General features: G+C 44.8%; 3 long non-coding RNA genes and 1 other non-coding gene across 7 annotated transcripts; 2 read left to right on the forward strand and 2 right to left on the reverse strand.

Annotated features, from left to right (window-relative positions):
• Positions 1–278: 278 nt before the first annotated feature.
• Positions 279–19,554, reverse strand: LOC134485992 (uncharacterized). Of its 2 annotated transcripts, XR_015677106.1 has the most exons (9): positions 18,856–19,234; positions 18,307–18,680; positions 17,452–17,750; positions 12,953–15,645; positions 11,873–11,970; positions 6,968–7,143; positions 4,669–4,811; positions 4,315–4,413; positions 279–1,320 (listed from the first exon to the last, which is right to left on the reverse strand). It is a non-coding gene; the product is annotated as an uncharacterized LOC134485992 (long non-coding RNA). The 2 variants fall into 2 exon arrangements; XR_015677108.1 differs by lacking the exons at positions 279–1,320; positions 4,315–4,413; positions 4,669–4,811; positions 6,968–7,143; positions 11,873–11,970 and having other exon boundaries at positions 14,165–15,645; positions 17,452–17,912; positions 18,856–19,554.
• Positions 3,162–3,277, reverse strand: Rnu5e5 (RNA, U5E small nuclear 5). The gene has a single exon (XR_015678998.1). It is a non-coding gene; the product is annotated as a U5 spliceosomal RNA (small nuclear RNA).
• LOC147996603 (uncharacterized) lies at positions 9,362–13,146 on the forward strand. Its single transcript, XR_015677116.1, has 2 exons — positions 9,362–12,613; positions 12,734–13,146. It is a non-coding gene; the product is annotated as an uncharacterized LOC147996603 (long non-coding RNA).
• On the forward strand, positions 17,531–20,129 carry LOC147996604 (uncharacterized). 3 transcript variants are annotated; one of them, XR_015677112.1, is made up of 3 exons: positions 17,531–17,774; positions 18,487–18,623; positions 18,778–20,127. It is a non-coding gene; the product is annotated as an uncharacterized LOC147996604 (long non-coding RNA). The 3 variants fall into 3 exon arrangements; XR_015677115.1 differs by lacking the exon at positions 18,487–18,623 and adding an exon at positions 18,330–18,441 and having other exon boundaries at positions 17,561–17,774; positions 18,778–20,129; XR_015677114.1 differs by lacking the exon at positions 18,487–18,623 and adding an exon at positions 18,330–18,441 and having other exon boundaries at positions 17,562–17,768.
• The last annotated feature ends 209 nt before the right edge of the window (positions 20,130–20,338 follow it).

Below are 20,338 nucleotides of genomic sequence, written 5' to 3' on the forward strand. Positions count from 1 at the left end.
AAGATTTAAAAATAAATTTACTCAACGGAGACAGGCATTGTCACTCCCGGGCCAGTAAAACCACTGAGGAATGAGTGCCAGAAGTCATCTGTAAGTTATTCATGTGTATTTGGTTCAAAGAATGTCTCACCCTTGGGGTATTCAAATGCATATATCTAGAGAATTAATACCCAAAACTTAATGCCAGAAACATTAAGATGGACCAGACAAATATTTTAGGAAAATCAATACATATATCAAGGTCTTAGACTTATCTTCTTTTAAGATTTTTTTTTTTTAATGTGAATACACCATTGCTGTCTTCAGATACACCAGAAGAGAGCATTAGATTCCATTTTGAATGGTTGTGAGCCACCATGTGGTGGCTGGGAATTGAACTCAGGACCTCTGGAAGAGCAGTCAGTGCACTTAACCTCTGAGCCATCCCTCCAGCCTTAGACTTACAAAGATCTTTAAAGCCATCCAGGTGATACTGGCACCTTTAATCCTAGAGGCAGGCTGATCTCTTAAGTTTGAGGCCAGCCTGGTCTACAAAGCAAGTTCCAAGACAGCCAGGGCTACACAGAAGAATAAATCTTGGAAAAATAAATAAATAAAATGAAAGGGGTCAGGGATTTAGCTCAGTGCGCTTAGCAAGCGCAAGGCCCCGGGTTTAATCCTCAGCTCAGGGAGGGGGTGGAAAGAAAATGAAAGATCTTTCAAGGCTTTAAGTAAGCAGCAAGTATAAGACTATATCCTCTATCCAAAAAGTTTTCGAGGGCTAGGGGTGCAGTTCGGTGGAGTTTGTTTGCTGTATACAAGGTCTACAGGGCCCTGGGTTTAACCCTTACCACATAATGTAGGCATGTAGTGTATGTATGTATGTATGTATGTATGTATGTATGTATGTATGAATATGTATGTATGTATGTATGTATGTATGTTTGTATGTTTGTGTATGTATGTATATCCAGCATTTCACTTGTTTGAGGCAGTGCTGGGTATCAAACCCAGGGCTGACACATGTGCTATACCACCCAGCCCTTATTTTGTCTCAAAAAAGTCTCCAGATAGCCACAACCTTTCCCTGAAAGTTCTTTGGTTTTCCTCTTTCATTTCTAATTATGGCTTGTGTTTAAAATCATAGCACCTAGACACCAGCACCCAAAGGACTTATGAGAGCAATCTTCCCACAACTGGTATTGTCTTTGGTGTGAGCATTGCCTTGCTTTTTTGGGCTCATGAAATGACAGGCTTAGAAGCCAGTCTTGAAATGTCACTTCCTGCAGGCCTGTAGTATTCTGCTCCACATCGGTCTGGAACTCCCTCTTAGCCTGTTTACTGAAAAAGAAAAAGAAGCAGCATTTGATGCTTGCACACCACTGAGAAGGAGAGCTACTTTCCTGGCCTAATTACCTGCCTCTACTTCTAAAGGAGACTCACATTCTAGCAACCCTCTCTGGCACGCCTGGCAGTTTGAGGATTCACAGTTTAAATTTAGAAACCCCACAGGAAAGTGGGGTAACTGACCAATCACCTCCAACTGAGAAAGTGACTCTGACAGCAAAGGACAAGAGAGCCGATGTGGAAGCAACTCCAGGGAGGTCAGAACTAGGGAAATTTTAACCCCTGTTGCTTTCTTCCCGGACCCACACACACACACCCCACACATACCACACCACACAAACACCACCAACCACCACCACAACACACACACACACACACACACACACACACACACACACACACACACACACACACACACACCTGTGCCCTGTGGTTTTCTTACTACCAACAGGAAACTCCAGCTCCTTACCAAGTTCAGCCTTGAGGTTCAGGAGCCTTGCGGCAGAATTTCTTCCGATCATCTGGAGCCTGTACATCAACTTTCTAAGACAGAACACCCTATCGTCTCCTCCCTCCTCCTTGCCGCTTCCTTTCATCCCTCCTCCCCTTCTCGCCCAGCTCCCCCTCTCTTCATATTTCTCTCTCCCTCCTCATCCTCAGCTAAATTACTCGAGTTCCCCAAAGCTCCCCGTCCTGATGTCCCTCCATACCAAACTAATTAGTGCAGTTACCTCTGCTGTCTGTGGCTACAGACCGGTTAAAGCCTGCTATTGAGGTAGACAAATGAGAGGGTTAATTTTTTCCCCGACTGCCCCACAGTTGGGAAAGAAAATAATAAGCTCTTGTATTTGTGCTTCTGTGTTTTTGAGCTCCCTTCCTGGGCCTGGCTGCCACCCAGCAAAGGGGCTTACCGTGGGGTTTCCAGACTGTCTGAAACCCAAAGATAAGTGGCTGATCTCTGAACTAAAACTTGGAATTCACTACTGCACACCAAGGTGCTCCGAGCCTCACTGCTTCGGGATGGGAAATGATTTGGGTGCATTAGGATATAGATGTCCAGGTCCTCTGGAGCCAACTGGAAGTGATAACTTAAATCATTCCATGGTAAATGGCTTTTTCTAGGTACACTGTGCTTTTATGTATTTTTAACTGTCTTAGTGGGTGCTGAGTGTGCCCAGTGGGTCTGGCTGGTTATGAACTACCTGGCTTTCCTGTCCTTTTTCCACTTTTCACTGTAACCCCAGAAAGGCAACCCCGTGTCACCCTAGCTGAGCCCAGGCTTCCTTGCTTGCCCTGGGAGTTTACTTCAGAGCACAGAAGCTGACACTCGAGAGAGTAGTTGATGGAGCATTAAGATTTCCTTGTTATTTTCATGATTTCAACTCATTTTTCCAATAGGAACTGTGGGCATTTGGTAAATCGTGAGAGAATATGCCTTATCAGTGGCCTCACAGAAATGTCTCAAGCTAGGGAAATGACCTGTGTGCCACAGAAGTGCACTTGTGTCTGGTTTTTGCTGCTACTGTTTTGCTATAGATATATTTATTTAGTCTTTTCAAAAACCAGAGCTTTTACACCAAAAATGTACCTTATTATTCTTAAGTCCAGTTGCTTCCATTAATTCTCAATATATCAATGTTAGATATAAATCCCCTGTGGTATTAATATTCACGAAAGTTTTTCTGATTCTGAAAAATGATACTTGATCACTGTAGACATTCTAAAAACAGAAACAGGAGGACACAATAGGCAGAAATCTACTAAACAATATTCTCTTATTTTTCTACATGTACCATGCACATGTGCTAGACAAGATAAATATTCTTTTTTTAAATAGTCTTATAAAAGCAAGGCCTCAAAAAATTGGTTTAAGACTCAGAATTGTTCCTCTCCACAGAAATCTTTAGTAAAAGGCGAAAGATTTATACGATCTGAAGAGAAAACAGAGTATAAATATTCTTTTACTTAACATTTAACCTTTTCAGTCCTGCAAGAATTTTTCAAAATCTATTTTTGGGGTGCTAGAGAAATGACTCAGCAGTTAGGAGCACTTGCTGCCCCTGCAGAAGTCCTGGGTTCAGGTCCCACCACCAATGTTGAATGGCTCACAAGCGTCTGTTCCAGGGCCTCCAGCACCTTCTTCTGGCCATTGAGGGTATCTTCATGATCATGGTGCACACATAGATTAGGGCACACACACACACGCACACGCATGCGTGCGCACAATGTTTCTAAAACTGTTTTACAGTTACTCAACTTCATTGTATCATAATTTATTTATCATTTAGTTATCAGACAATAAAACTACTTCCAAAAAAATTTGCCACAATAAATAACACTGTGGTGGACATGTTAAGTCTTTGGTAACAGAGTCGATCATGGAACTGCCTTTTCTACGTTAAGAGTTCTTTGATTTGCTTGAATTTATGCTCCTGCCTTCTTCTCCTGTTGGGGGTTGGGAGCACCTAGAACCTAGTCTCGTGGAGCCCAGGTAGTCTTCCAACTTGCTCTGTGGTGGAGAATGACCTTAAACTCCGGATCCCCCTGCCTCCACCTCTTCTATGTTGGGGTCATAAACATGTACCACTATGCCCAGGTTCCGCTAACTTCTTGGAGCTGCATTTGAATAACCTGCTTTCGATGTTTCTGTACACCTTGAAATTCCAAATGTTAAGCTTCTTACCACAAACTACCTCTTTGTACCAAGAACGTGGCATTTCTTCTAGGTCCTCTTTTAGCTCTTCTCAAAAGCCATACTCCTGTTTTTAGACCGCTTCAAAAATGGTACTTGTCTGTGCCTCCATTGAGAACCTGGTAGTTTGCTTTCGGCGTAGAAATCGATGAGTAATATAGGCGAAAGACAAACTTGGGGTAAAAAGAGAACTCCAGGAAAAAGCAAGTAGACTAGCCGCACCCCCCTCGCACTGCACCCCCTCCTCTCCCGCGACTTTTACATCACTAAGACTGCGGCAATTAGCAGAGACAAACCTTAGGGGGAGCTAGAGGCTGCTGAAGGACTGGTAACTGCCTGGAGTCCGAAAACGTCCCTTAGATCTGGGTTTTCCTCTCTGCAGGAGGCAGCCCGAGCTATCCGGAGAAGAAAGGGAAGTAATGAGACACCTCTCCTCCCTCCTACAGAAGGAAGTCGCCTGCTCATCACAGCCTGTAGGACTGAGGAGGCCTCTCAGCCCCAGCTCCCGATAAAGTACGTCTGAGGGTTAAAAAAAAAAAAAAAAACAGTGCCCAAGAGAGGATCTCCCAGGAGAAGGAACTGGACCCAGTCTCTCACCCAGTCAGGGAATCACATTTCAGTCGCCTCCAAGCTGGCCGCGGCTGTCCTACCTGCCTAATTGGCTTAGGGCATCTGCAGAGCGCAGGAGAGCCTTGCATTTCAAAAGGGAGGCTGGAGAGTCGTGAGTTTAAGGCCAGCTTGAGCTAGATGGCACGTTCCAGGCCAGCATGAACCACAGAGTGAGACTCTGTCCCTAGAAAACGAACAGAAGGGGTTGGGGATTTAGCTCAGTGGTAGAGCGCTTGCCTAGGAAGCGCAAGGCCCTGGGTTCGGAAGCGCAAGGCCCTGGGTTCGGTCCCCAACTCCGAAAAAAAAGAACCAAAAAAAAAAAAAAAAAAAAGAAAAAAGAAAAAAAAAAGAAAACGAACAGAAACCCTTCAACACTCTTGAAGGCAGGAAACAGCAAAAAGCCACCACCCAGTCAGAGATGAAATCCCCTTGAGCCTTCCTTCTGACTCCTCCCGACTTAAAAATCACATTTATTACAGAAATAGGTGAGATGGGTTTGGATGCTGTTTTATTAAGACAATATGTAGCTCACCACGACCTCAAACTTCCTCTGTAACACAGGTTGACCTCAAACTAGCAATTCTCCTGCCTCAGCCTCTCAATGCTCAGTACGAATCTTGTCTCAGTGCTGGGATTACAGGTGAATGCCATGGCATGTGGCTTAGAAAAATATTTTCCTGACTGGCTAAATAGAAAATCCAACTACCCAAGCCCCTCAGCCTCAGCCTCTCCCTTCAGCCCTGACTCCCCCTCAGCCCCTTCATCTTGTTTAACTCAAGCCTGACCTTTCAGCACTCTTTGTCCACACAATCATGAGGCGCTCTTTCACTGACAAGCCCTCTGGGTTGTTCTTCTCCTACTGCACTTAAGATAAAAGAAGGTGCAGAGAGAGAAGAGACAGCAGTCTGTCCTCTGACTCTATGTTAAATGTCCCCAAAGGCTTATGTGTGGAAAGGCTTAGTCACCAGCCTGTGGCATTACGAGGAGGTGGTGGTGCCTTTAAGAGGCAGGAAATGTCACTGGCCTGTGTCTTGAAGGAATGCTGGAGTCCAGCTCCTCTCTCTTTTGCATCCCAGCCACCGTGAGTTAACAACTTTGCTCCACCATGCATCACGGATGTTCTACTTCACCACAGGCCCAGAGGGCAGGGCCAAGTGACCACCAGCTGAAAACTCTGGTCCATGAGCTAAAATACACTTTTCTTCTATAAGTCAGTTGCCTCAAGTCTTCTGTCACAGTGATGAAGTAATCTTCACGCTTTCAACTGATTAAATTCCCTACTCTCAACTCATCTCTCCTACCATAAAACAATGTACTTCCTCTTTCTCTTGCCCTTCTTCCTCCGTAACATCTCAAAGCCAGAGCCTAGACACACCATCACGACGTCTTTCCCTTTCTTGCTGACTAGAATGTGGATGTGCTAACCTCATTTTGGTGACAAGCCCTGGAAAGTGATTCAGAGACCCTGAGAGAAAGTTAGGCTCCTGGGTGACTATGAAAAGCAAGTCAGCCCAGAAAACATGGGCTGTTCCTTCACATCAAGATGAGGATGTGGAAGGGGGAAAAACTTCTCAATTACTATATGACTTCACTATACCTTAACACATGCAGCTCCTTTCAAGAAAGTGGTTTTTAGGGGCTGGGGATTTAGCTCAGTGGTAGAGCGCTTACCTAGGAAGCGCAAGGCCCTGGGTTCGGTCCCCAGCTCCGAAAAAAAGAACCAAAAAAAAAAAAAGTGGTTTTTAGGTAAACCCTCAGAGGTCCCCAGTACGGCTGTGAATGGAGGTATCATATTTCTACTAGAAAGGGCCGTAGGGACTTTGGATCCTACCTTGTTTATTGCGTAAAGTGAGGACATGACCTCTCCAAGGTCTGGCTAAGGGGAAGGGTTTTATTGTAGATAGGAGGGAGAGGACAGTCTGAGGCTTCTGGAAGAGTCCAGAGCTGGGAGAGAAAGCAGCACAGTCAATAAGGCCAGCAGACTGGATGGACCATGAGAGGAGGAGGGGGAGGGCAGGGAGAGAGGGGTAAGAGAGACAAGAGAGAAAACCAAGAGAGCACAAGGCCAAAATGCCAGGGTTATTTGGGAATGAGCGGCTGGGGAGGAAAGCCCACGAGCTGGGAAGTTTGGGGCAGGATAAGAAGAGCTGAGAAAAGATACAGCTCCTTGCTCTACTGGAGGCCAGCCTATGCCTCGACACCACAGAGAGTCATTTGTTACTGCTGACAGCGATAGGAAAATGACTCCTTTGGTAGAGGGGAACAGAATGGGACCCCAGAATTAGGGGCAGTGGATTTTCCTTTGACCCTGACACTTAGCATGTCACAGCTACTCCATACCTGGCTTTGGTGTTCCAACCCATCCCTGGCGAACTGTGACTTCCGGCAAATGGCTTAAACTCTCCTGGGCCTCGTTTTCTTATCTCTGGATGTTAGACAACCCTGGGAACGATTTTACAACTGGAGGTAGTTCAGGCAAAAGTCCTTTTGTTCCCTCCTCTTTCTTTGTCTTCCTCCTGTGTGGGTTTAGAAGTTCGTAACTGACAGAGTCCCAACCGTTCCCTTATCAGTGTTGGTGCTGCGATGTATGACCTTTGTCGTGCGTATAAACCTCAACTGTAAGGCTGTTTAAATGGATGGCTTGGATGGAAATTTTTATTATGTTCCCTAAACCACCAATGAACTGATGAACAACAGCCAGGTGTGTTGTTGCACGCCTCGAATCCCAGTGCTTCTGATATGGGGTGAGCAGATGGGGACTTCAAGGTTGTCTTTCTTAAACTAGTTCATCCAGCTCAAGGCCAGTCCCTGGTCCAAAAACAAACCAAACACAAATCTAAAAGTCAATGGCTAGTGTGCATCAGCGCACACTAGGACCACTATGGCGGGTAATGTGGTTGATGCTGGTATCCTGTGCCTTGTCTGGTACTCTTCTCTGCCTGGAAGGTAGGCAAGCCCCAGCCTCATGACTGCTCTCAAGGGCACTCAGTCAAAAACCATCTGACAGCTGGATGGGAAGCCTCCCTGGTCCCTTCCCCTAAAGCTAGTGTAAGACCTGTTGAGCTGGGTCCTGGAGAGGTTCTGTGGAACACACTAGCCAGTAAGAAATAAACCTTTGTTATTATTACAGCATTAATTATAGTGTGTAAGTCTTCAAGTTTCACTTAAAGACCCAGTAGCTAGCTGTCTATCACAGCAGGCTGTCTATCAGAGTGGGCTGTCTATCAGAGTGGGCTGTCTATCACAGTAGGTGAGCTGTCTGTCAGAGTGGGTGGGCTGTCTATCAAAGTGGGCGGTCTATCACAGTGGGTGGGCTGTCTATCACAGTGAGCTGTCTATCAGGGTGGGCTGTCTATCAGAGTGTACTGTCTATCACAGTGGGCTGTCTATCAGAGCAGGCTGTCTATCACAGTGGGCTGTCTATCACAGTGGGCTGTACCTCACAGTGGGCTGTCTATCACAGTGGGTGGACTGTCTATCAGAGTGGGCTGTCTGTCACAGAAGGTGGGCTGTCTATCAGAGTGGGCTGTCTATCAGAGTGGGCTTTTTATAGAATTTTTCATAATGCTCTAACTTTTGTTTGTTCTTTTAGTTTTGGGGGATTTTTTGTTTTTTGTTTTTGTTATTTTTTTTTACATAGGGTGTTATTATTTCAAACTGGAAATCCCCCTGCCTCGGCCTACCAAATGCTGCCATCATCATCACCTACCACCATATTGAGCACGATGACTGAAATCAGGCCACTAATGCTACCGTTCTTTTGAGATTTTAGAACATACCGAATGTTTTTTAACAGCTTCCTATGTATACATGCATCTAGTCCACTGTTTAAAATCTTTTCCTTGGAAGGTCAGCAGGTGGAGATGACTCCCAGACCTCTGTTGCCTCATCATCAAAGCAAAGCCCGACAGAAATAGCAAAAATAAATGTAACCGACAACTCCAATGTAACTGACAACTCCAACAGACAGCTACGTATGACTTCCCACTTCAACTGACCAAGTGCACTTTCTCGGTCTTACTTCCTTGAACGCCTTAAGAAACTTCAAACGTGTGTCCCCCATATTGCCCTGCAGAGCGCTCGCTCACGACTTGTGGCTGATGGCGTCTGATTGGAGCATCACTGAATGCCTGAATAGTCTTTAAGAGTGGAATGTGCCCAATCTAAGTATGTGTTTTATACCTTTTATAACCCCATGAGTGAGGAAGCTGAGAGCCAGAGACACCAAGGAGCTTCCTCACAGAAAGTAGTGGAGTCAGGATGTGTCCTTAGGCTACCACACTCAAGCCTCAGAGTTAAAGTGCTCTCAGCTCCTACACAAGGAACATGCACTTAGAATTCATTTCAGCACACCCTGTAGAAACGTACGATGTCTCTTTTTTTCTACTTTGAAAATGGCCACTGATAGAAGAGGGGAAAAACATTCATTCTCATTAGCAAAATAATTATAAGTTAATTCTTATAAAAGACATAACATGAAAGATTCAAGACATGTATGAAGAAAATGAGGACCATCGAGATGGCTCAGCAGGTAAAGGCATTCACTGCTCAGCCTGATTACTTCAGTCATCACAGCTTACATGATAGGGAAGAACCAGCTCTGATCTCTATGTGCATGCTATAGCATGTGTCCGCACATGTAGACACACACACACACACACACACACACACACACACACACACACACACACAGAGTAAATAAATAGCTTTAAAAGTGTGAATACATAAAACATGTTTAGAAGTTATGTTTTTTTTTAATGATAAGATTGTCCTAAAGAGAAGAATGTAACGTGTTTTAGGTAGGAGAATTGAATATTACAAGAGTTAATAACCCTCCCTGTCTTAAGGCCTATTAATACAACCAGTGATTTAAGCAACTGTCTTCTTAGTCACTGTTTGAGGAGACACTATTTCAAAGCAACTTATAAAAGGAAGCATTTAACTGGGGGGCTTGTTTACAGCTTCAGAGGGTTTATCTATGGCCATCGGTAGGCAGCAGGCAAGGCGCAGCTGAAGCAGTAGCTGAGAGCTTAAAGCCTCATTTGAAGACAGCAGGCAGGGTTGGGGATTTAGCTCAGTGGTAGAGCGCTTGCCTAGCAAGCGCAAGGCCCTGAGTTTGGTCCCCAGCTCCGGAAAAAAAAAATAAGAAGACAGCAGGCAAAGAGAGAGTAAGACTGGAGTGGACTTTTGAAACCTCGAAGCCCACCCCAGTAACACACCTATCCCAACAAACCCACACCTCCTAATCCTTCCCAAATAGTTCCACTAACTGGGAATAAATGTTTAAATATATGAACCTTTGGGGACCATTATTGACCCCCCCGTACCCCCCTAACCTAGAAATTCACTTTTCCCTTTGTAAGCTTGGGTCATTTCGAACTGGTAAGGTGTTCAACCACATCCAACTCAGACTGTTTCTTTGTCTCTTAATACTTGACCATGTCTGCATCCAAGTGCTCTCCTTCAAGAACTTGAAGGTCTGAGGGTGGTTAGTTACCTAGGAACTGGTAACATAGAGACTGACAGCAGTAGGCTTCCTGTGAGTGATCTTAGGATCAGTATCCAGAAAAGAGCTATCACTCAAAATGGATGCAGTCACAACAATGACCTTAGCTAGTACTCATTCTAAGAGGCTCTTTAACTGCCCTGAACCTATGGAGTTCACTTTAAAATAACAGACAGGGGCTGGAGCAGAGCCTCAGTGGGTACACTGCTGACAGGCAAGCACAAGGATATGGGCTCAATCCCCAGGACCCATTTAAAGTCCCAACAACTCTTGGTTTTTTTTTTTTTGTTTGTTTGTTTTTTGTTTTGTTTTTTGTTTTGTTTTTTAACTCAGTTGTTGAATTTTACCAACGAAGACTCGGAGGCCAGATGCCGGGGTAAAAGCCTGCTAGCTCAGAGACAGAGAAAGAACCCAGCTGACCTTCCTCCTCAGCCCACAGCCCAAAAGGAAAAGGCAGCTCTCCGACTAGAAACAGTTTTTTTTTTTCCAGTAAGTAACACAATCTCAGGGGTCACTGTGAGATCAAATAACAGTGCCACCACACCCATAATCCCAGTGGTGGGAAGGTAGAGACCGGAGGATCCATGGGACATATTGGCCAAACAAAGTGAATGACAGGTCTAGAGACCCTGTCTTCAAAACACACAGTTAGCAGATTGAGGAAGATATGTGACATCAACCTCCAACTTCCACAAGAATGTACAAAGATACATGCAAACACCCCCAACTCCACATCAAGACAAAAACAAACCCAGAAACAACAACAATACAAAAAAACGGGCCAGGCAGGCATTGGCCTTGATTGGCTCCCAGAAGAAAGGTCTTCAGAGTAGGTCCCTACCGAGAGCTAAGAGCTGAGGGCAGGGTAGCTGCAGTTCTGCAGGGGCAGCTGGTCAGTGAGAATCCTGTGGGTTTGTTTACCTCAGGCAGGACTCAGAAGCTGCAATGACATTTTTAGAATTTATTTGAGGAGCTATATGCCCGGCTGAAACTTTTTATTGCTAGGGGAGAATGGAAAGCTATATCGTAAAAGAGAAATCTTTTTTGCAACATCATTCAAAACTCCTATAACTCTATTGTCTATATGAAAGCACCGCTTTAGAGCTACATAAGCAGGACTTAAAGTTCAAGCGTGAGAATAAATATATGAGAATAGCCAAGAAAAAGAAAAGGAAAACACCCAAATAGTCTCAGATACCAAAATACTCCAAAGGCCTGTGAATTAGAACAATATGGTCTTGGCAGGGGAATAGACAAATAAGTCATTGAAACGGAATAGAAAAGGCAGAAATAGCTTCGAGGCAGGACTGCCATCCCCACAGCCTGCACAATAGCCCTGTATCAGTGGTTGGCAGACAGCATCTCCCCTGCCTGGGTTCAGCCTGTGGTGTTTTAACTGCATAGTTTGCAAATGCCCCAGATACTAGGACACACAGTAAGTTAGTATATATAAAAGGCTACACTTTAATCTGTCTCTTAAGAAGGGCCTATTCTCCACCAAATAACTCACTGTACATGTGGTAAAAGGAGATGGAGAGATGGCTCAGCGGTCAATTCCCAGGAACCACATGGTGGCTCACAACCATCTGTAATGGGATCTGATGCCCTCTTCTGGTGTGTCTGAAGACAGCTACAGTGTATTCACATAAATTAAAATAAATAAATCTTAAAAAAGAAGTTCCCTTCCACTATGCACGAACGCCAATCTTCATCGTAAACTTGACTGGATTAAGACTCACTTCAGAGACGCCTCTGCATGGCCTTTGATGGCATTTCCAGAAAGGCTTCACTGAGCAGTGAAGACTGATCCCAAGGGTTAAGGTGTCCAGACTGGGACCTGGAACAGAGAAAGCCCAAAGAACTCCACCATTGCTCTTTGTCTTCTGTCTGGTCCATTCTACGTGAGTCCCAAGGCCACCCCTGCTGCCCTGAACCCCCCCACCCCCAAGGACTGTGTATTCTCAAACTCAGAGCCAAAACAAATCTCTCCTCTCTTCAGTTCCTTCTTTTCAGGTACCAGGCTATAGCCACAAGCAAAGTGACTAGCACACCTTAGAAACCACTTTCAGATGAATGTGAGATAAATGCAAAAAAATAATTAATCAAAAAGCAACAGTACAAATTTAGCTCGTAAAATTTCAGGTCGGTAGGAAGAACGAGTTGAGATCTATTGCAAAGAAGGCAAGAGATGGCTGAGACTATGTCTTAGGTGTTCGTTCCACAAACGTGCATGGGGAAATGCACATGTTAGTTAGTAGGCTCGACTGAGCCATTCTGCTCTATGCGAGTGTGCTAGTGTTTGAAAACATCGTGCTGTATAAGTATATGGAGCGGGGGTGATGGCTCAGCACTAAGCACACTTGCTGTTCTCACAGAGGACCTGAGTTGGTTTTTCAGCACTCGCACAGGAGCTCATGTGTGGGGCACACATGCAGGCAACCTCGAAAGCACATAAAATTAAAAAAATATTTTTTTAAAAAGTAAATATGTGGGGCTGAGGATTTAGCTCAGTGGTAGAGCGCTTACCTAGGAAGCACAAGGCCCTGGGTTCGGTCCCCAGCTCCGAAAAAAAGAACCAAAAAAAAAAAAAAAAAAAAAAGTAAATATGTATGATTTGCCCATTAGTAAGCAGTAAAGAAGTGTAAGCATGGATAAAAGGACTTTTAAGCAGAAAACAAACCCTGAAACAATAAAAGGAAAGGTAGAGAACTACTCAGATATGAAAAGTATTATAGTGTGTCTTAGGGTTTTAACTGCTGTGAACAGACACCATGGCCAAGGCAACTCATAAAAACAATATTTCACTGGGGCTGGCTTACAGGTTCAGAGGTCCAGTCCATTATCATCAAGGCAGGAACATGGCAGCATCCAGGCAGGCATGGTGCAGGAGGAGCTGAGAGTTCTACATCTTCACCTGAAGGCTGCTAGCAGAATACTGGCTTCCAGGCAGCTAGGATGAGGCTCTTAAAGTCCACACCCACAGTGACACCTACTCCAACAAGGCCACACCTTCTAATAACTCCTTGGGCCGAGCATATACAAACCATCACACAGTGTGAGAAAAATACAGCAGCTAATTCAATAGATAAATGATAGATTGGGAAAAGGTTTTGCCTTTTTTTTTTTTTTTTTTTTTTTTTTTTTTTCCCGAAGCTGAGGACCGAACCCAGGGCCTTGCGCTTGCTAGGCAAGCGCTTTACCACTGAGCTAAATCCCCAACCGGTTTTGCCTTGTTAAGACAAAGTTTCACTGGCTTGGAAACTGCTTTGCTTCCAATATTCAGCAATCCTCCTGCCTCAGCTTCCAAAGTGAAGGACTTCAGGCCTGAGCCATCAGAGCATTGTTTGTTGAGACATTGTCTCCTCTATCCCAGGCTTTCCTCCGACTCACTGTGCAGCCAGGGACGAACTTTAATTTTTCTATCTTCCTCTTCACCTCCAAGTGTCATTATTACTGGCAAGCACCTCCGGGACTGGCTTTCTGTACTGCTGGGGACGAAACCCAAGCTTTCTAAACGCTCCAGCCCTACTGAACCGCATCAGCTGAGTGTGTCCTCGGCACTGGTGGATTTTTCTCTTGAGTTCATTCCTATGTAAACTTCTGTTATCCAAGTTGAAACCGTGACCATTAGAGACAAGCTAAGTAACTGCCTTAACACTGGAGCAGTGCTATCTGCAGAGGACAGTCACTGACCTCAGGGGCGAGGGGTGGGGTTAGGGGCGGGGTCGTTCTACATCCCTGGGCTTCCTCACTCCAGCCCCCACCCCGCCCCAATTACAGCAGTCCTTCCCTTCCTTCTGCAACATCTTTGCACTCTTTTATCTGTAGAAGGCTCCAAGTCACCCTTCTTAGGTATTTGGTGTGCATCAATGTATCCCTTTCCCAGTGACCAGGAGTTTTGTAAAGTCTGGACTCAGCAGCCCTTTTGGGGGTCGCCTCTCTCGTCCCTGGGGAAGAGTGTGGTACGGACCTTTGGGTGAACATCTGGGCTTCCAGAGCCCCAGACAGCTCCCGTTCTTCTAGACCAGTGGTTTTCAGTCTTATGCGGCCTTTACTACAGTTCCTCACGTTGTAGCGATTCCCAACCATAAAACCATTTCGATGCTACTTCATAACTGTAAACTTACTACTGTTATTAAGTGTAAGGGAAATATCTGATATGCAGGACATCTGATACGCGACCCCTGTGAGAGGGTTCTTCCACCCCAGCGAGTTCATAGGCTGAGAACCACAGCTCTAGCTTCCCAACTCATTTTCTCCTGGGCACAGTCATTTGCTCTCTGATTTAGTCCACATCAAGAGAGAGGAACATTCATGGAGCTTCAAAAATGGAGTCTGCAGTAACTCCCGAATAGTGAAACATCGGCCTTGCTTTGCCACACAGTCCAAACTGCTGCTGAAGGGCCGCAGAGACCTTCAGTCTCTGGTGATGCAACCGCTTGGAGAAAACAATAGCTGCTCTAGTCAGGATGAGAAGAGAGATTTGCATATGTCTGACTGACTACTAGAAAGCAAAGAATTGTGGTCTATCTTTCCTTAATAAACGCTATTTTCCACAGCTCAAGGTCATGATTGTTTATCTGCACATTTTCAAACCAGAGATTTTTTTTTTTTCTTTTCGTGGCTTGGAAATTTGGCCCTCTGCAGTTTCCTTATTGACAGGAGCTATCAGGCTTCCCAAGAGGGTCTTATCTGCCAGCAACAGCCTTTACTGCCAAGCTACCAGACAGGTTCAGTGGGATTACATGGCTGCCTGAGTGCTGCAGGCCAGGTGGGGTGAGCTCCCTCCCGCTTTCTCCTTTCAAGGCCTGCAGGCTTTGACCTGTAAGTAGGTGCCCAAACTGTCTAATCTGTCACACAAATATGCCTGAGCAGCAGTAGTAACGCCCTTTATTATTACGTGGCTTAGCATTGCTCCCAAGACACCACACATTAAGAGTTGCTTGTATAAATGGCTGTACTGGAAGCTATGCCTGGTATTTCTATAAAACTCCTTCAAGACATGATCTAATGATTCAACTTATTTATAGCAACCAGTAGGAACAAGGTCTTTCCTATATCGCCAGCTCCCTAGAGCAGCCCTAAAATAACAAACTAACAAGAGCCCTTGACAGAAGCCAGTGACCTTCCGTCTGGATTCAGGCACTCGGAGCTGGGAGGGTTGGGTTTTATTCCTTTGAGAGGTCCCCTCCCTTCTCTGCTCATGGTGACCGATGTTTTTAATTCTGGTGTCAAAAAACAGATTTCAGATTTCAGTTTGTTCTTGATAGTGTAGAGAACTGTTTTCTTTTTCTGTCTTCTTAAAAAAAGATTTATTTATTTATCTTAGGTATGCGAGTATACTGCAGCTGTCTTCAGACACACCAGAAGAGGGCATCAGATCTCATTACAGATGGTTGTGAGCCACCATGTGGTTGCTGGGAATTGAACTCCAATCTCCCGAAGAGCAGTCAGAGTTCTTGACCACTAAGCCATCTCTCCAGCCCTAGAGAACTGTTTTCATTCTGTGAAACTGAAAAAAAAAAAAAAGCCATAAACTCAGCATCATCTTTGACATCGACCATGATAGAATGAATTCCTAAGCAACTGTTACCCACTTTGTATAGCTAAGATCAAGGAAAACTGGCTAGAAAGTTGGAAGTTATATTTAAGTATAAATTCTTACTATGGAGGGCATTTAGCAGGATGCCTGGGGTAAAGGGTATTAGAAGAAATAGTGGAACTTTTATATCAAATCACATAGCTATTTTAAATGTCACCTATACTTGGTACTTTCTGGCGACAAAGTCCTCTTGGGAAGAGCATTCGTCCCCTCCAGAAGGGAGCAAGTGACAGCTGGTTCTATCCAACCCTAGCAACATTCAGTTCGTTATCCCAAATGATAAGGACTCAACATACCCGACTCATTAGCGGCAGCTCAGTTCACGTACTAATGTTAGCACCACATAAAGTCAAGCAGGCCTTAACGATGACTCTTACTCCAAACATATTTAGCATTTATAGTACTTGGCAACATATATGTGCTTCCATAGAACTAGATCTATCATGTACCCGATAATTAAATAGCTGGTTTGGGGGTGTTTGATTTTGATTATTGCTTTTTTAAGACAAAGTGTTACTCTATGTCTTAGACTGTAAATCATAGTGATCCTCCTGTCTCAGCTTTCCAAGTGTGATGCATCTAGTTACATATGCCAAGTTAAAACAAAACAAAACAAAACAAAACAAAACAAAACAAAATTGTTTGCTTTGGCTTTTTCTGGGGCAGGAGCTCATATAACTCTGATATGTAGCAGAGGATATCCTGATTTCCTGCCTCCACCTTCCTTGTCCTTGAACTATAGAAAGTGATTAGCTTGCTTTTTAAAAGATTTATTTATTTTATGCATATGGGTATAACATAACTTTCTTCAGACACACCAGAAGAGGGCATTACATCCCACTACAGATGGTTGTGAGCCACCATGTGGTTGCTGGGATTTTGAACTCAGGACCTCTGGAAGAGCAGTCAGTGCTCTTAACCTCTGAGCCATCTCTCCAGCCCCCATAATTAGCTTTTAAAGGATATTTTTAGTGGCCCAGAATCAGGTTAAAAGAACTTTATAACATTATGTATTCTTTTAGGGGGCGATGGCTTTTGTTGTTGTTGTTGTTGTTGTTTGGTTTTTTGAATCAAGGTTTCTCTGTACAGCTCTGGCTGTCCTGGTACTCTGCCTGCAGAGCAGGCTAGCCTCAAACAGAGAGATTCTCCTACCTCTGCCTCCCACATGGGCCATCATTGCCCAACTATAATTTTCTTATTATTAACTCCTGAGATGGAGCACGTTAACAAGCATTGTCTAGTTGTCAGACGGAGGGAAAAACACTGTTAGAATTTTAATAACAGATGAACAAATTTGAAACACGTTGATTTATAGCAACCTGAAGCAACCGATGCTCTGCTCGTTCTAGAGTAATAACCCTGAAGTTCAGAAACGCTCCCTTTTATTGCCAGCTTGGTTTTTGTGGTTTCGCAATTTTTTTCCTCTTAGTCTTTATACATTTGTTTTCCAAACCATTGCCTTTTATCTCTTTTTGTATTCATTTATTCATTCTTTCAACAGTTATTGGCTATTTGTCAGACCCTGAGAACAGAAAAAAACCCAAAAAGACAAAAAAACAAAAAAATCAAACCCAACAGTACTTGAACCAAGTCTTGAGAACAAGCAAGGATCTACCTATGTTTGTTCCCTATGTTCCCAGTGTTCACATATTAGTGGGACAGACAGACAGTCAATTTATCAATAACAAAATAAAAGAACAGTATAGTGTACCATACCTGCTGTGACCAGTCTTTGAGTCACTACAATGACATTAGAGACACATCCTGAAGCAGGAACAAGAGCCAGCCCGGAAGTCTCTTCCGAGGCGACGAGCAGGAAACCCTCTGGCAGGTTCAAGAGGTAGAAAGGTAACCAGCATGGCTGGAGGGTGTCTTGACTTCTCTCCCTGTTTCCGGGTTTCTGGCAAAAGAAACTTCCGGATAGAGCATTCACAGTGCTCACAGTTCTAGGGTGCAGCCATTGTTGGCCAGGCAGTCAAGGCAGCAGGAGACTGGAGCAGAGGCTCGCTCGGTGTCTGAGGAAGCAGAAGACAGTGAGTGTAAGCCCTTGCTCAGCTCCTTTTCCACTCAAGGGGTTCAGAATACCAGCCAGGAAATGGTGCTGCTCAGGGTGGGCTGGTCTCTCACCTCAACTGAGGAACTCAAGGTTCCTCACCCTCAGGTACGGCCAAGCTAACCTTTAAGAGAAGGAAAGGATGCCTCAGGGAGAAGAACGATCTGAGTGTCCCAGTGCTGCCCCTCCCCCACCCCCTCCGGTTCCTCTGTGGAAATCCTAGCCCTCAGTGTGTTGGTGTCAGGAAGTGGGACTTTTGAATGGGATCCGAGTCCCATTCATGAAAAGAGACCCAAAGGCTAGCTACACAGCTTAGTGAGTAAAGGCGCTTGCTGCTAAGTCTGACAGCCTGAGTTCAAATCCCCGGAATCTACACGGTAGAAGGAAAGAATTGACTCCCCAAGTGGCCCTTTCCTCTGTCCTCCACACATACCCAGTGGTCTGTGCACATACACACAAAATAAAAATGTAATTAGGAAATAATTCAAAATAAACAAAGCCCACGAGTGGCTACTGACCCATCTTCCACGTGTGGACCCAGGAAGGAAGTACCGAGCGTGAACCGGAAAGCAGTCCCTCTCCTGACCGCAGCCCTACTGCCACCTTGGTCTTTGACCTCCTAGCCTCGGGAACTGTTGCTTGTCAGGCACCAGGTACGGGTTTTTATTTTCTGTTTGTTTGGTTTTTGTTTTTGGCAGCCAGAACAGATTGAAGCAGTAATGACGAGGATAGATGGTGGCAGTCACATCCTGTGGGCCCATAGGCAGAGCTCAGGAATGCAGAATGTGCTCTGTAAACACCAAGACTCTAAAAGGCCTGAGATGAGGAGGGTCAGGTGAGCGTGGAGGGGGGAGACGTTCACCATAGAGAAATGCTACTTCTTTTTACCCTGCTTTAATTTTAAAAAAAAATTAAAAAATTAAATTTACTTTAAAATTTACATCCAGATCATATCTTTCTCTCCCTCCTCTTCTCTCCTTCCCTCCCAGCCCCTCCCTCCCATCTCCCCTCCCCCATCCTCCCTTTCTCCTCAGAAAAGGGAAGGCCTGCTATGGATATCAACCCACCTTGGCTTAACAAGTTGCAGTAGGACTCGGTGCATCTTCTTGTGTTGCCGATTCTTTTTTTTTTTTTTTTTCCGGAGCTGGGGACCGAACCCAGGGCCTTGCGCTTCCTAGGTAAGCGCTCTACCACTGAGCTAAATCCCCAGCCCCTGTGTTGCCGATTCTTAACAAGGACATCTGCCTGCACACCTTTAATCCCAGCACCCAGGAGGCAGAGGCAGGCAAATCTCTGAGTTCAAAGCCAACCTAGTCTACAGTGAGAGTTCAGGATGGCCAGGGGCACACAGAGAAATCTATCTCAAACTCCCTCCCCCCAAAAAATACAAAGACAGCAGCTGTGATGAGCCTCACCTTTAGAAGCTTGTGTTGAACCTCATAACTAAGTCAAGCAGCCTTTTGAACGGAAGGAATGTTACTAGTCAAAAATTAAATGACGGCCCCAGTGTTCAAAGCTTTGGGACTCTGTAGGGTGACGATGAGACCAAGCGGAATGAACTGACTACAAGCCAACGAGCCGGGTAAGCAGCTTTGAGGACCACAAAGGATGCCGTCCCCTTTCTTTTCTCTGGATGTTAAGGCCTAGGTAACTGTTGCCTGTCCAGCCAGCCATTCTGCGCTCTTACTAATGTAGAAGGAAACTTTCTCATGGACTGCTCCAAGGAAAATTTCTCATGATCGAGTTGATGGTATATTCTGTTTTGTGCTTCTGTGCTCTTAAAAATTAACCACAGTAGGAGTCGATTACGGACTTCAACTACCTACTTGCTTCGTATAGTTAGTAACAATAAACTCGGACCCAAACCAACCACCAGGCAGCACTTCCTGTACTTGTGTATGTGCTTTTATGAGTTTTTTGCTTTTATAAGCTGCCCCTGGGATGGACCTCAACGTGGGAGGGACACCTGCACCTATTTAGAATAAGACTTACATTTAATTTCCTAATACCTCCCTCGGAATTGACGTCCTCCTTGGCATATAGACATAGAGATGTAACTGACATCCTGGTTGGCAGGTTGAGACATGACTATTAGACAAGGCAAGTCCCCTGCCACAGCTGAATACCCCAACCAATGGAAGCAGGATAAGTCTACAAAGACGTGTTCCCTTAATCCTGATTGGTGGCCTAGCTTGGCACAGGAGTTTATGGATTTCATTCGAGGCTTGAAAGCCCTAGAGAATCTTGACTCAGGGTTGCATCCTGCTCCTGAGTTTGATCTCGGGCCCTGATGGATCAGTCCTGGGGTGAATCCTCAATAAAGTATCCCTGTCTGACTGAGCTCATGTTCCTGTGGTTTGTGAGGTGACTCCTGAACCCCAACGGTGGAATTGGAAAATCAAAAGCCACATGCCCATTGATTTTATTGATAAGGAATCAGAAATGCCTGCCCCTCTACAGGGTAATTACTCACAGTGGGAGCAGTCATCAGGTGCAAGAGTCCTTCCTATTAGACTTAGACGAACAATTTTGTTATGTCTAGGATTTAGA

Source organism: Rattus norvegicus, chromosome 2, assembly GCF_021556685.1.
Source record: "Rattus norvegicus strain SHRSP/BbbUtx chromosome 2, alternate assembly SHRSP_T2T, whole genome shotgun sequence".
NCBI classification, from domain to species: Eukaryota; Metazoa; Chordata; class Mammalia; order Rodentia; family Muridae; genus Rattus; species Rattus norvegicus.